Genomic DNA, 12,304 nt, shown 5'->3' on the forward strand with positions numbered 1-12,304 from the left:
TCGGCGGCGCCCGTCCCGGGCACCCGGGGCAGCGGTCTCCTCGGGCCCTCGGACCCGCCTCCCCTCCAGGGCTCCCTGCGCTTCCCTCCCAGCTGGGCTCATGGGGCTCTGGCGCTGTGTCGTGGCCCGGCCCAGCCCGCCGCTCCCTGCAGGTGCTGCTTGCCCGACGCGCGTCGCGTCCTGAGGACCCCTGGTTCTCCCGGCACGTCCTCCGTGGCTTCTGAGGAGGAAGCAGTGGCACACGCGCCCTTGGAGAGTCCGCGTTCTGAGCGGAGTGCTGCCTTTGACCGCGGACTCGCGGCGCGTGGGGCCGGCCGCGGAGGGAGGTCGGGGCGGCCTGCGCTCTGCGAAGGCGGGTCCTCCGCGCGTACCGGGTGCCTCGGGCCTGCTCCAGGGCACCATGGGTTGGGGCATCTCCTGCGCCTGCCCGCAGAGCGCATGGCCCGGAGGGGCCTCTCTGCCTCTCTGAGGCGGGGGCCTGGGGGACCCCTGGCCCCTTCCCCCGGCCCATCCTGTGCTCCCCTGTGGCTCAGCCAGGGACTTGGGTGCGGGCGCTCCGCCTGGGCTGTTCCCTCCCTCGCTCCGTCCCCGCATTTCTTCTGTGTGCTGGCTGGGATCATTACTGATCTTTTTTAATCATAAGTTTAATCATGGTTCAGAAAAGAACTGAATAACTTTCTATGGAAAAGTATAATTGACATGCGGAGACCGCAGTTATTGGTGGGTCTGAGGGCAATGGTAACTTAAATCGCCCTATTTTTCTATTCTGAAAGTGACAAAAAGTCCCCTTTCCACTCTGATTATAGAGAACACTGAGCCGCCCTAGACAGAGAGACCCCGCCGGCTACTAGAAGAAAAGGTAGGCGCAGCATCTCACCGGGTTGGCCTGGGACCTGACTTCCTCAACAAGACCCCTAAAGCACAAGACGTTAAACAAGAATCGATAATAAATGGGATGGACTCGGGCTAAAAGCTTCTCCGCACAAGAAGCGACCAAAACGCTAAGAGAGAGCCCTACAGATTGGGAAACTCTTTACCACATGCACCTCAGGTAAAGCACTAATCTCCAGGACTATACAAAGAACTCAAAACACAACACCATGAAGACAAAATAAACCAATCAATAAATGGGCTAAGGAACTGAGCAGACACGTCACAGAAGAAAATACAATTCATCAACATCATATGAAAAACTGTTGAAAAACTAGCAATCAGAGAAGAAATCAAAAACTAAGATTTCATCTCACTCCAATGGGAATGGCAATTTATCAGGGAATACAAGCCACAGTAAATGTTGGTGAGGATGTGGGGAAAGGGTCATCATACATTGCGGGTGGGATTGACCCAGCTATTCCCACTCCTAGGTTTACACCCAAAGGACTTAAAGCCAGCATACTACAGTGACACAGCCACATCACGAACCGGCTCTCTTCCCGGCTGCGTTCCAGGCCCTTCTTCTTTCTGTCTGACAGCATTTTCATCTATATCTTCATGTTCTTAGAGTAAACTTCCCCTTATGTGCACCTGTCCTTACACTAGCCAGGAGTGGTCAAGGTCCCAGGATAACCAGGAGCGAATAAACTCCAGCCTTCCGCACGGAGGATCAAAGAACTCAGTCTCCACCCCTGCACGGGGACTGCCAGTGGCAATTGGCATTTTGTGGCCCATTAGTCTCCAGCGCTGCCCCTTCCCTGGACTCCTCCTCAGCAAGAGAACTTCCACTGTGCCTGCGACATTGGGGTCCTACTCTGATTCAAAGCAGAAGCTCACAGGAGAGCCTGCTCCCATCATGCCACCGTGAGTCACACACCGCCGCGATGGTGCTTCGAAAACCCACCAGAATCCGGAAATGCAACTCAGGGAGCTCCAGAGAGTGGTGAGCCCTTTGCAGGAGAGAAGAGGCTCCTAGCTGCTTGTCAGGTCTCCTGGGGTGGAGAAAGGCCAAGGTGGCCTGGACAGAGGCAGGGATGAGGCTGCTGAGTGTTGGGGACACTGTAGGTGGCGCGCGAGAGGGCTGTCCTGACAGACTAGAATCCAGAAGTGCCCCATGCAGAGGACCCAGGGTGTAGTCACCTGGGACTCTGCCCCTGGATCTGGGAGGGGCCACGCCAAGTCCTAGGGGGACTGTGAAAGGGCCCTTGGGAGATGCTTGGGGCAGGTGCCATGTCAGGATGAGGCAGGCAGTGAGCAGAAAGAAGCCCTGGAGGCATTCCAAGCTTTCAGGGTGACTGGAAGAAATGCAGGGCTGCCCGAGCAGGGGCAGAAGAGAGGCGGGGAGAGAGGAATGGGCACTTACCAGCAGCCCAAGATCCTGGACTCCTGAGAATGTGAACCTTCAGTAGTGAGAGGACCCGTCGAAGTCACAGGGGCCACAGAAGCCTGGGGAGCAAGGGCCCTGAGGATCTGCGCTCACCAGAACATGCAAGGAACAGAGGAATCTTTCTGGAACTTTCTGCCCCCAGACATGGTGGGGAACATGACTTTGATCATGACTAACTTGGGCCAGGATCCCAAGAGCCCACAGACCAACACTGAACACAGAGCATCAGAAAGAGTGCGAAATGTCCCACCCTTGGGGGCAGCACGGGCTGCCCCGAGGTGCAGAGAGGAAACAGTACCAGTGGGAAGCACGTGACAGGGTCAGGTGAAGTGTGTGTTGCTCTACCAAGACACATGACCTCCCTGGGGAAACAAGAGCAGACTCCAGGAAGTGGCCGTGGGACCAGCCCACACCTGACCCCGGGCAGGTACATAAAGGCCGGGCTCAGGAGCTGCACCCCACACTCCTCCCTCTCCACCTGCTCCTCTCACCCACTCCACCTCCACCACCAGAACCATGGGCTGCTGTGGCTGCTCTGGAGGCTGTGGCTCCAGCTGTGGGGGCTGTGGCTCCAGCTGTGGGGGCTGTGGCTCCAGCTGTGGGGGCTGTGGCTCCAGCTGCTGTGTGCCCATGTGCTGCTGCAAGCCCGTGTGCTGCTGCAAGCCCGTGTGCAGCTGCGTGCCAGTCTGCTCCTGCTCCGGCTGTGGCTCCTGTGGGGGCTGCCAGTCCAGCTGCTGCAAACCCTGCTGCTCAGGCTGTGGATCCAGCTGCTGCCAGTCCAGCTGTTGCAAGCCCTGCTGCTGCCAGTCCAGCTGCTGCAAACCCTGCTGCTCCTCAGGCTGTGGTCCTCTTGCTGCCAGTCCAGCTGCTGCAAACCCTGCTGCTCCTCAGGCTGTGGGTCCTCCTGCTGCCAGTCCACCTGCTGTAAGCCCTGCTGCTGCCAGTCCAGCTGCTGCAAACCCTTGCTCCTCAGGCTGTGGATCCAGCTGCTGCCAATCCAGCTGCTGCAAACCCTGCTGCTCCTCAGGCTGTGGGTCCTCCTGCTGCCAGTCCACCTGCTGTAAGCCCTGCTGCTGCCAGTCCACCTGCTGTAAGCCTGCTGCTGCCAGTCCGCTGTTGCAAGCCCTGCTGTGCCACCCTGTCCTGCTGTGAGCCCGTGTGCTGCTCATGCCTGCTCCTCAGGCTCCAGCCACAGAGGTACACGCGTCCCTGCTCCCAGCTGGGGCTTCTTCATTGGTGGCTTGTCACATCACAGCTCGGTCTGGGAAGCAGAACCTGAGTAAGGGTCTGACTGGGGCCATTTGTGGGAGGAGCTGGACGAGAAGCCCTGGATCACACTGGTGGTGCCTGCAGTGTTGGCACAGAAGCCGAGTGTTAAGACAGGTCCATCCGTCCAAGCACGGGCGGGGCTGTGCCAGGAGCCCTCCTCCACCATTTCGGCCACCACATGGCTGGCAAGTCTCGGGCTGGTCTTGGTCAGCACAGTGAGAGGTCTGGCACGGTGAGCTCCCCCAGAGCTGATGACAGGGTTGCACATGGGGAATTTCTGCGGCCCTGTGTCTGAGTGTCAAAGACCCTCAGAGGCATGAGCACAGCCATGTCAACTCCCGGCCTCACACTCACTGCCTGCTGCCCAGGAGAAGAGCCACGGGGGGAACCGGCTGCTGTGAGCCTGGTTTCCAGCCCAGGCGACCTGCAGCAACGCAGCCCCCGAGGCCTCCCTGGGCCTGCCCTCTCAGGGGCACCAGGTTGCCCAGAGATCCTGCCCCTGGCCCTTCATGGGACACTCCCACTTTCATGCTTGCTTGCTCCCTCCTGGGTCCCTGTCCCCTGTAGCAGTCTGAAACCCTGCCTTGCCCTTCCTGCCCCTCACTACTCACCCCTGCCCCTCTGTACACTCTGACCCTGATATTCCCCACCACCCCACCTGCTACCCTTCCTTGCCCCTCACCTCTTGCCCCTCCCTTCCCCCAGTCCCCCTGCCCTTCTCACCCCTCAGCCCCGTCTCTTCTGTCACCCCACCATTGCCCCTTTCCCACCACACCACCTGCTACCCCTTCCTTGCCTGACACCCCTGCCCATCCCCTGCCCCAAGGCCTCCACACCCCTACCTGGGCACTTCCTCCACTCTCCTCTGTCTCCAGTTCCACTCCCCTCCCCCATCTGACATCTGCTGGATGGGCCACCCTGTGGAGACTACAGGGCTCCCCCCTGAGGACTTGGGATGTTTCTGCACCCTATGGGGACATCTCAGGAACGCCCTGTCCAGCCCGTAACCACTACTCTAGTGACTGCCTCAGGGGCCAGATCAGACCCCAGAGAAATAAACCTCTCTTGCCCCAAATCCTGCTCTCTCCTCTGGTTCTTTCCCTGAAAAATACCACTCCCCACAGTCAAGGTTGTTTGCTTTTCGAAACCCCTCAGATCTTCCCACTCTGACCCTCTGTCCACTCAACATGCACTGCGTGTTTGAGGCCCCAGTGGGGGTTGGTCGGGTCCTGGGGTGGCTGAGGGCAGCTCCGCAGGGCCACTCCGCAGGGCTCTCAGGACGCCTTGAGGGAGTCTAGGGAAGGCAGAAGGTGAGGACAGTGGGCTTTAGAGGGGGTGGGCCTGATGGGCCCGACCTGTCCCCAGATTCTGCTGTGAGCCGTCCCCAGGACCTCAGATGTGACAGCACTAGGAAGTGCGTCCCTGTAGCGTCACTGACTTGAGGGGAGGCTGTCAGGGTGGCCCTCATCCAAATGACCGGGGGTCCTCAGAGGAGGCCCTCATAGAGACCACCGAGGACACGCTGAACCACAGTAGGACACTCCACCCCAGGAGCCGGGCCGTGGCCATTGAGCTGCTGCAGTCGGGCAGCCTGGGCCGGCCGTGGGACGGGCTTGGAGGGGCCTGGAGGGGCTGGAGGGGCCTGGAAGGGGTCGGGGCTTGTGACCCCGGGAGCCTGCACTCAGCAGGGACTCGGAAGGGTGGAGGGACGATTCCTGGCAGGAAGGGATGGCCCAGGAGTCCAGCTGGCAGGGTCAGGACCCACGGGAGATCCTCCAGGCCTGGCAGAAGCACTTCCCCTGGATGAAGGACCGGCAGGCTTTGGTCAGTTCTCCACAGTAACTGAAAGCAGCTACCTGAACTCAGGTCTAGGGATGTGCGTCCAAGAGCCCGAGGAGCAGGTCCTCCAGACCCCTGGGCCCTGTCACATCATGGAGGAAGCAGGTGCAAGAGGAAGAGGAAGAGATCCCAGGTGAGAGAGGAAGCCAGAGGGGGAAGAGGTCCAGAGCCAGGGCTTGCCCTCTGAGGGCTAGAGCCTCAAGGACTTGTCTCCCCCACGAGGCCACACCTTTCTAATTGCCTGCCTCCTCCACCCCACTCGCTGGTACCAACCCCCAAGTGGGTGGACTCTGGGGGGACGCACTCCAGCCACCTGCACACCACGCAAGGCCCCTATAACTGCTCCCCTTTCCACGAGCAGCGGCTGGAGCACGGGCTAGAAGCGGCCATGTAGCAGGAGACCCAGTAGCCCCAGGGGTGGACAGAGGGAGAGGGGAGGGTGCGGGAGGCAGAAGGAGGCAGCTGCCTGCCGGTCAGCAGCACCTCTGAGATGAGGAGGGAGGGCGAGGGGCAGGAGGGAGCAGAGAGCACACCTGGCCTCAGCTCTGCAGGACACACGGGAAGTCCCTGAGGATCTGCTCAGGGCTGGGCCGCAGCAGGCAGAGGGACGCCCAGCCCCCAGAGCAGCCCAAGCCTGAAGTCAAGGGAGGCTGGGACAGGGGGAGGAGGGAGGTGGCAGACATGGAAGACGGACCTCCAACAGAAGAAGGAACCCACCTCTGCAGATGCTGCAGAGGGAGAGAGTCCAGGCGGCAGGTAGGGAGCCTGCCAGAGGGAAGGAAAGCCAGCCGAGAGCCCGGGGGACAGCGCCGGGTCACTCAGCCCACAGCCAGAGAAGCAGACAGTGAACAGCACCACGACACTGTGGCCTCGGCGGCCAAAGGTCCGAGGCCGGCCTCCGGGGCAGGTGGGAGCAACGGGGACGGAATTCACACAGGCCATGGACGATTCTGCCACCCACTCTTGGAAAACAGTGTGGCGTTTCCAGTGCCACCCCTGCCACCCCGGCTGCTCAGCCCTGGTGCCTACCTGAAAGCAAGGGAAGAACTGGTCACCAAACAGACGGTTGACACAGACGTCCTTGCAGAGGCCCTCCAAGGCCCCGAGGCAGGCCCAGCAAACGCCCTGGCTGCATGTGAACCTGAAGGAAAGTCAGTGAAGGGCCCAGAAAGCAGAGGGTCACGTGGGCTTCCCCAAGCCTCGCGTCATTGCGCACAGAGGCCTCAATGCCAGGAGAGCAAAAGGCTCGGCCCTCGGTTTGTATAGAGGACTGAGCCCGGCCCCAGGACGCAGGAGGGCTTCATCAGGAAACTAGCAACTAATCCCTTGCCTCGGTTCTCTCCTTGTTTCTTTTTAATTTAACTTAATCATCTCTTTTTCTGTTCTAACGGGTTTCACCACGTTCGCAGGACCAGGGGCTGGGACAGGACCTCGGGTTGTGGGAGCCACGTTCTTTGTCCTCCACACGGCAAGCAAAACACCACTCCCCCTTCCAGCACCTTCAAAGCACCAACAACCCCAAACAGAAACCACATCTGAACAGCAGGAGCTACGAAAGCCCCGCCTCCCCCCCAGCTGTGTCTCCTGGGGAGGCACTGGAGAGGCTGCAGGTGCCCCCGCTGGGCTCCACAAAGGCCGAAATGTGGTTGCTCCCAGGAGCTTGGTGGCACAGGTGCTCCCCTCAGCAGAGGCAACCGTCCCTTCCTGAGTGTGCAGTGCCAAGTGGCTGTGCCGTCTGTCACAGCAGGCCCCAAACTAGGTGTCAAGTCTGTGTGGTGCCATGTGGTGGGTGGTTTGGACCATCAGAAGCTCCTCCTGTATGTCTGGAGGCAGAAGCCTAGGTACAGCGATCACTGGCCTCCTCAGGAGCCTCCAGGGGAGAGGCTGCTCTTGGCTTCCAGCATTTCGCTGCAGAGGGCACTTGAAGCCAAAAGGTGCAGTCTCCAACCTGCCTGGCCCTGTGGCCACCTCATCTCCATGCACCTCCTTCCTCTCTCTTGTGCACTGGTGGGACCCATCCAATGACCAGGGCCACGTCCCCATCTCAAGGTCCGTACAGTCATAGCTGTTGGCCTAGAGAGTCAATGTACACAAAGCTGGCAATGGTTACGCAGTCCCTCTGAGGCTGACTCTCGTCTGCTGCTGGACCTTGAAGTCCATGGAGAGGTCAGGTGGAGGAGGTGCCTGCGTGAGGCAGAGCCCATGAGGATGGACTGGAGCCTGCGTCAACAAAGGACCCTTTCCTAATAAGGTAGCACTCGTTTGCAGATCAGCGGATACTCATCGCTTGAGCAATGAGGACATGGAGCTTTTCGGGATCACTAACAGCTGGGACTGTGCACCAAAGCAGAAGGGACCCAACTGTCATTCACCAAGTCCCTGCGTGCACTCTGCTGCTCTACACACATCACCAGAGCCCCGAGTCACGTGTCTTGCTGGAGGGCACCAGGAGGCCTGGTCTGGAGGGTGCAGGGCAGTGGTGGGTGCTGCAGGGGAGGCAGCAGCCCCTCAGTAGCGGCGCACACCATTACTGATGCACCTCTCGCCTCTAGGGGCCTCGAGACAGCAGCTGCAGGCCTGTCTGGCTCCCCTGCCCCTGGGCCAGTGTTTGCATCAGTTCCTTCAGGAGGGACCCTGGCGACCTAAGGTCAGAGGCAACAGGCGTGGACCTGGGCTCCAGTCCATCCTCATGGGCTCTGCCTCATGCTGGCCCCTCCTGTGGCCTCCTCCACCTGACCTCTCCACGGACTTTAGGTCCAGCAGCAGATGAGTCAGCCTCAGAAGAACGGCTTAACCAATTCCCAAATTGGTGTAAGTTGATTCAGTGACTCTATGTGTGTGTTGTGTGTAGCTGTGTATCTCTCCTACATTCTGAAGTGTGAACATATAACGAGTGATGTGTGTATACGTATATGTGTGTATAAATAACATGTTTACATAGAGCATGCATACGTATAGAGCATGTGCACATATAGTATCTGTACCTATACCATGTATGCAAATACGAATATAGGTGCTTCATGTATGCAGTACATGCATATGTATATATGTGAATGCACGGTATCTGTATGTACATGTGTGTATGTTTACAAATCTTGTGTGTGCATGCAGAGTGTTTCTATATGTGGTGTGTTTGTATACATGTATATTATTTGCGTGTGTGTGTATGTACATGTGCGTATGCTTACATATTGTGCGTGCATGCTGAGTGTTTCTACATGTGGCGTGTTTGTTTCATGTATGTATCATGTGCATGTGTGTGTACATGTGCGTATGCTTACATATAGTGTGTGTACATGCAGAGTATTTCTATATGTGGTGTGTTTCCATACACATATATATCATGTGCATGTGTATGTATGTACATGTGTGTTTGCTTACATATTTGTACCTGCAGAGTGTTTGTATATGTGGTGTGTTTCTATACATGTACATATCATGAGCGTGTGTGTGTGTGTACATGTGTGTTTGCTTACATATTTGTACCTGCAGAGTGTTTCTATAGGTGCTGTGTTTGTATCCATGTATATATCATGTGTGTATGTATGTATATGTGTGTATACTTACATATCTTGTGTGTATATGCAGTGTTTCTATATGTGGTGTGTTTATACATGTATATATCACGTGCGTGTGTATGTATGTACATGTGTGTATGCTTACAGATCTTGTGTGTGAATGCAGAGTGTTTCTATATGTGGTGTATTTGTATACATGTATGTCGTGTGTGTATGTATATGTGTGTATGCTTACATATCTTGTGTGTATATGCAGAGTGTTTCTATATGTGGTGTGTTCGTATACATGTGTATACCATGTGCACGTGTGTGTGTCCTGCTCATTGTGTTCCTCCTAACACCTGTACCGCCCTCTCTCAGTTCTTGCTGAGCTGAGCTCCGCTCCTGCTCATCCCTCCTGGTCCTTCTATTTACTGGCTCTTGTGGTTTGGATCTGCATGGTCACCAAGCCTCACATATTCAGAGGAGGGTTTCGGGGGAAGTGACTGTATCAGGAGGGCTCTGTCTTCCTCAGTGGATTGATCCATTCACGGCTGAATGGAGTGCTGGGAGGTGGGACTGAGTCGGAGGAGACAGGTCACAGGGGCCTGCCGTGAGCTGAGAAGCTTTCCTCTGCCATGACATTTCTGCCTGGAGTCAGCCAACCATGGGCTCAAACCTCTAAACCATGAGTCCAAAATAACCGTTTCCTTCCTGAGTTGTTTGTGTGAGGTTGTTGGTCACAGCACTGAAAAGCTGACTAACACAGCAAATCGATACCAGGCGTGGGGTCATTCTGTGCACGTGGTTCAGAAGTCTTTGGAAGTATTTTGTGCAAGGAGTTAGGAAAATTTTGGAAACAGAAGCTAGAGAAGTCCGGGAATGTTGTAAGCAGAGCTTAGTGGACGATCCTGGCATCATCTTGGGAGGACGTAATGCCAGTGGGAATGTAGACAGTAAAGACTATGCCCACGAGGTTTCTGAGGGAGGAGGACTCTATTGGGAACTGGACTAGAGGCCCCATGTGTTAATCCTGGCAAAGAACTGGTCTAGATCTTGCCCATGTTCTGCGGCTTCGTGTGATGCTAAATTTAAAGGTGATGGGCTAATGAATCCAGCAGAGGAATGTGTGCTCCTGACTGCTTTTAGCCAGGTTTGATGTGATGCTCATGAGCAAAAAGCAGATCAGAAGGAATTTTAAAAATCAGTTTGGTCAGAAAAGCATGTGTAAAATTGGGGCTGAAGAAGATGTGCTTGCTGCAGAGATCAGTGCCATTAAGGAGAAATCCAAGACTTCGCAGGGGTCAAGGTAAAGATGACTTGAGGGCATCTCAGGATCAGCAAGTCTCCACCCATCGCAGGCTCAAGGGTTGTAGAAGAGAAACTCACTTGAAAGACTGTGTTCAGGAGACAGCTCTGGGCAGCCTGGTCCCACAGGGTCCCCTGGACAGTTGTTTCCCCACGCTCGGCCATCCAGGCTCACGAATGTCCATGTGGGCCTGGCTACCACCCTGGTGGCCAGAGACAGGGGCGTCGTTCACTCGGTACTGGCTTTGCAGGCAAGAAGGAGGTAACCGTCGTGGGGTCATGGAGGCTTCCACCAGGACGACAAAGGAAGACCCAGGAGGCCAGGAAATAAGTGTCAGGGTCAGAACCCTTTCAGGGAGGAGGGCAATACGTGAAGCTCAGCTGTGAGGGTGAAGCCAGAACTTCCGTGGACAGCCCAGGAATTCAGAGATGCCAGGGATGTGCACCACTGGCTGAGGAAGCTGCGGGCAGTGAGCAGCACTAGCCCAGGTGAGAGGCCACGTGGGCTGCCACCAGCCAGGCCACAGGGGCTGCCCAAGCCCTTTGTGCTCCACGTTTCACCACCACATGCCAGTTATGGAGCTACAGGACGTGTTGGCTCTGCCGAGTTTCAGTCTCGCTTTGGTCCTGTTCCTGCTTCCAAAGCCTGTGCCTGCCTTTGGAAATGGAGTGTTTATACATTGCTTGTTGAAAGCTTGTAACTTGTTTCTAGACTCTTCAATGGGCTTACAGCGAGGAGTTGCCTTGAGGCTTGCAGGAGACTTCAGACTTGAACTTCTGAGCAATCCAAGGACTGCTAAGACTAGGGGGACCTGGAGATGGACAGAGTGGAATTTGCATTGAGATGAGTAGGAGCCTTTGGGGGCCAGGGGTGGAGAGTTATGGCTTGAATCTGGAACGTCCCCCGAGGTTTCATGTGCCCAGAGGTGGGACGTTTGGGAAGTCATTAGATCATGAGGGCTCTGACCTCATCAGGGCATTGGTCCATTCAAGGCTGAATGAACGACTGGGGGCAGGGACGCGTTGGCGGAAGGGTCACGGAAGTGCCCCTGGAGGGTTCACCTTCTCTCTGGCCCTTCCTCTCTCAGGTCTCTGCTTCTTCTGCCATGAGCTCAGTCCATCTCCTCTGCCACACCCTCTGCCATGAAGTCTCGGCCCTGAAGCCAGCCAAACATGGAATGACACTCTGAAATCACAAATCAAAGTAACCCTTTGCTCCTCAGGTGTTGGTGTCGGGAATTGTGGTCACATGGATAAAAAGCTGAATAACACACGGCTGAACACGCTTTGGTCCCCAGCTGACCTCCTGGCAGGCAGAACGGTGGCTCCCATAACCCAAGGTGGTGTCCCAGCCCCTGCACCTGTGATCATGATTCATACAGCAAAACAGTGCAAGTGAACAGGGGGAGAGGAGGAGGAGGAGGAGAGGAGGAAGAAGAGGAGGAGGAGAGGAGGAAGGAGAGGAGAAGGGGAGGAGGAGAGGGAGGAAGAAGAGGGGGAGGAGAGAAGGAAGAAGAGGGGGAGGGGAGGAGGAAGAGGAGGGGGAGGAGAGAAGGAAGAAGAGGGGGAGGAGGGAAGGAAGAAGAGGGGGAGGAGAGAAGGAAGAAGAGGGGGAGGAGGGAAGGAAGAAGAGGGGGAGGAGAGGAGGAAGAGGAGGGGGAGGAGAGAAGGAAGAAGAGGAGGAGAAGGAAAGGAGGAGAGGGAGGAGGAATGGGAGGAGGAAGAGGAGGAGCTTGGAGTCCAGCCCAGGCTCTGGCATGATGCTCGCCAGGCAAGCTCCTTGGGTTTCCTCTGCAGCAACACAAAGAGAAGAAAAAGAAGAGTGTGTGTCTGGAGCCCAGCGCTCCCGCCTGGCACTCACCTCACGTGACGCTCCTTCCTCTTCCTCCCCAGGCTGTGGGCAGGCGAGGGGTGCATGCTGCGCTGACTGATAAAGAAGGTCGGCACATCATGGGGTGGAGACGTGAAGCAGCCAGGGGATGGGGGCTGGAGCAGGTATCTCACCTGATCCTAATCCAGCTGAGTTTCACATCCTCCAGTGGCAACGGGAGGCCGTGGGTGTTGGCACGGG

At 56.7% G+C, this 12,304-nt stretch overlaps 2 pseudogenes across 2 annotated transcripts in view; one reads left to right on the forward strand and one right to left on the reverse strand.

Annotated features, from left to right (window-relative positions):
* Positions 1 to 12,304, reverse strand: part of LOC306655391 — a 31,378-nt pseudogene that overhangs the window by 17,459 nt on the left and 1,615 nt on the right. The window lies entirely within an intron of this gene.
* Positions 2,837 to 4,389, forward strand: LOC306653741 (annotated as a pseudogene). The gene is made up of 3 exons: positions 2,837 to 3,161; positions 3,294 to 3,517; positions 4,295 to 4,389. The product of its transcript is annotated as an uncharacterized misc_RNA (transcript).

This window comes from Sciurus vulgaris (assembly GCF_902686455.1).
Source record: "Sciurus vulgaris genome assembly, chromosome: 2".
Taxonomy (NCBI): Eukaryota; Metazoa; Chordata; class Mammalia; order Rodentia; family Sciuridae; genus Sciurus; species Sciurus vulgaris.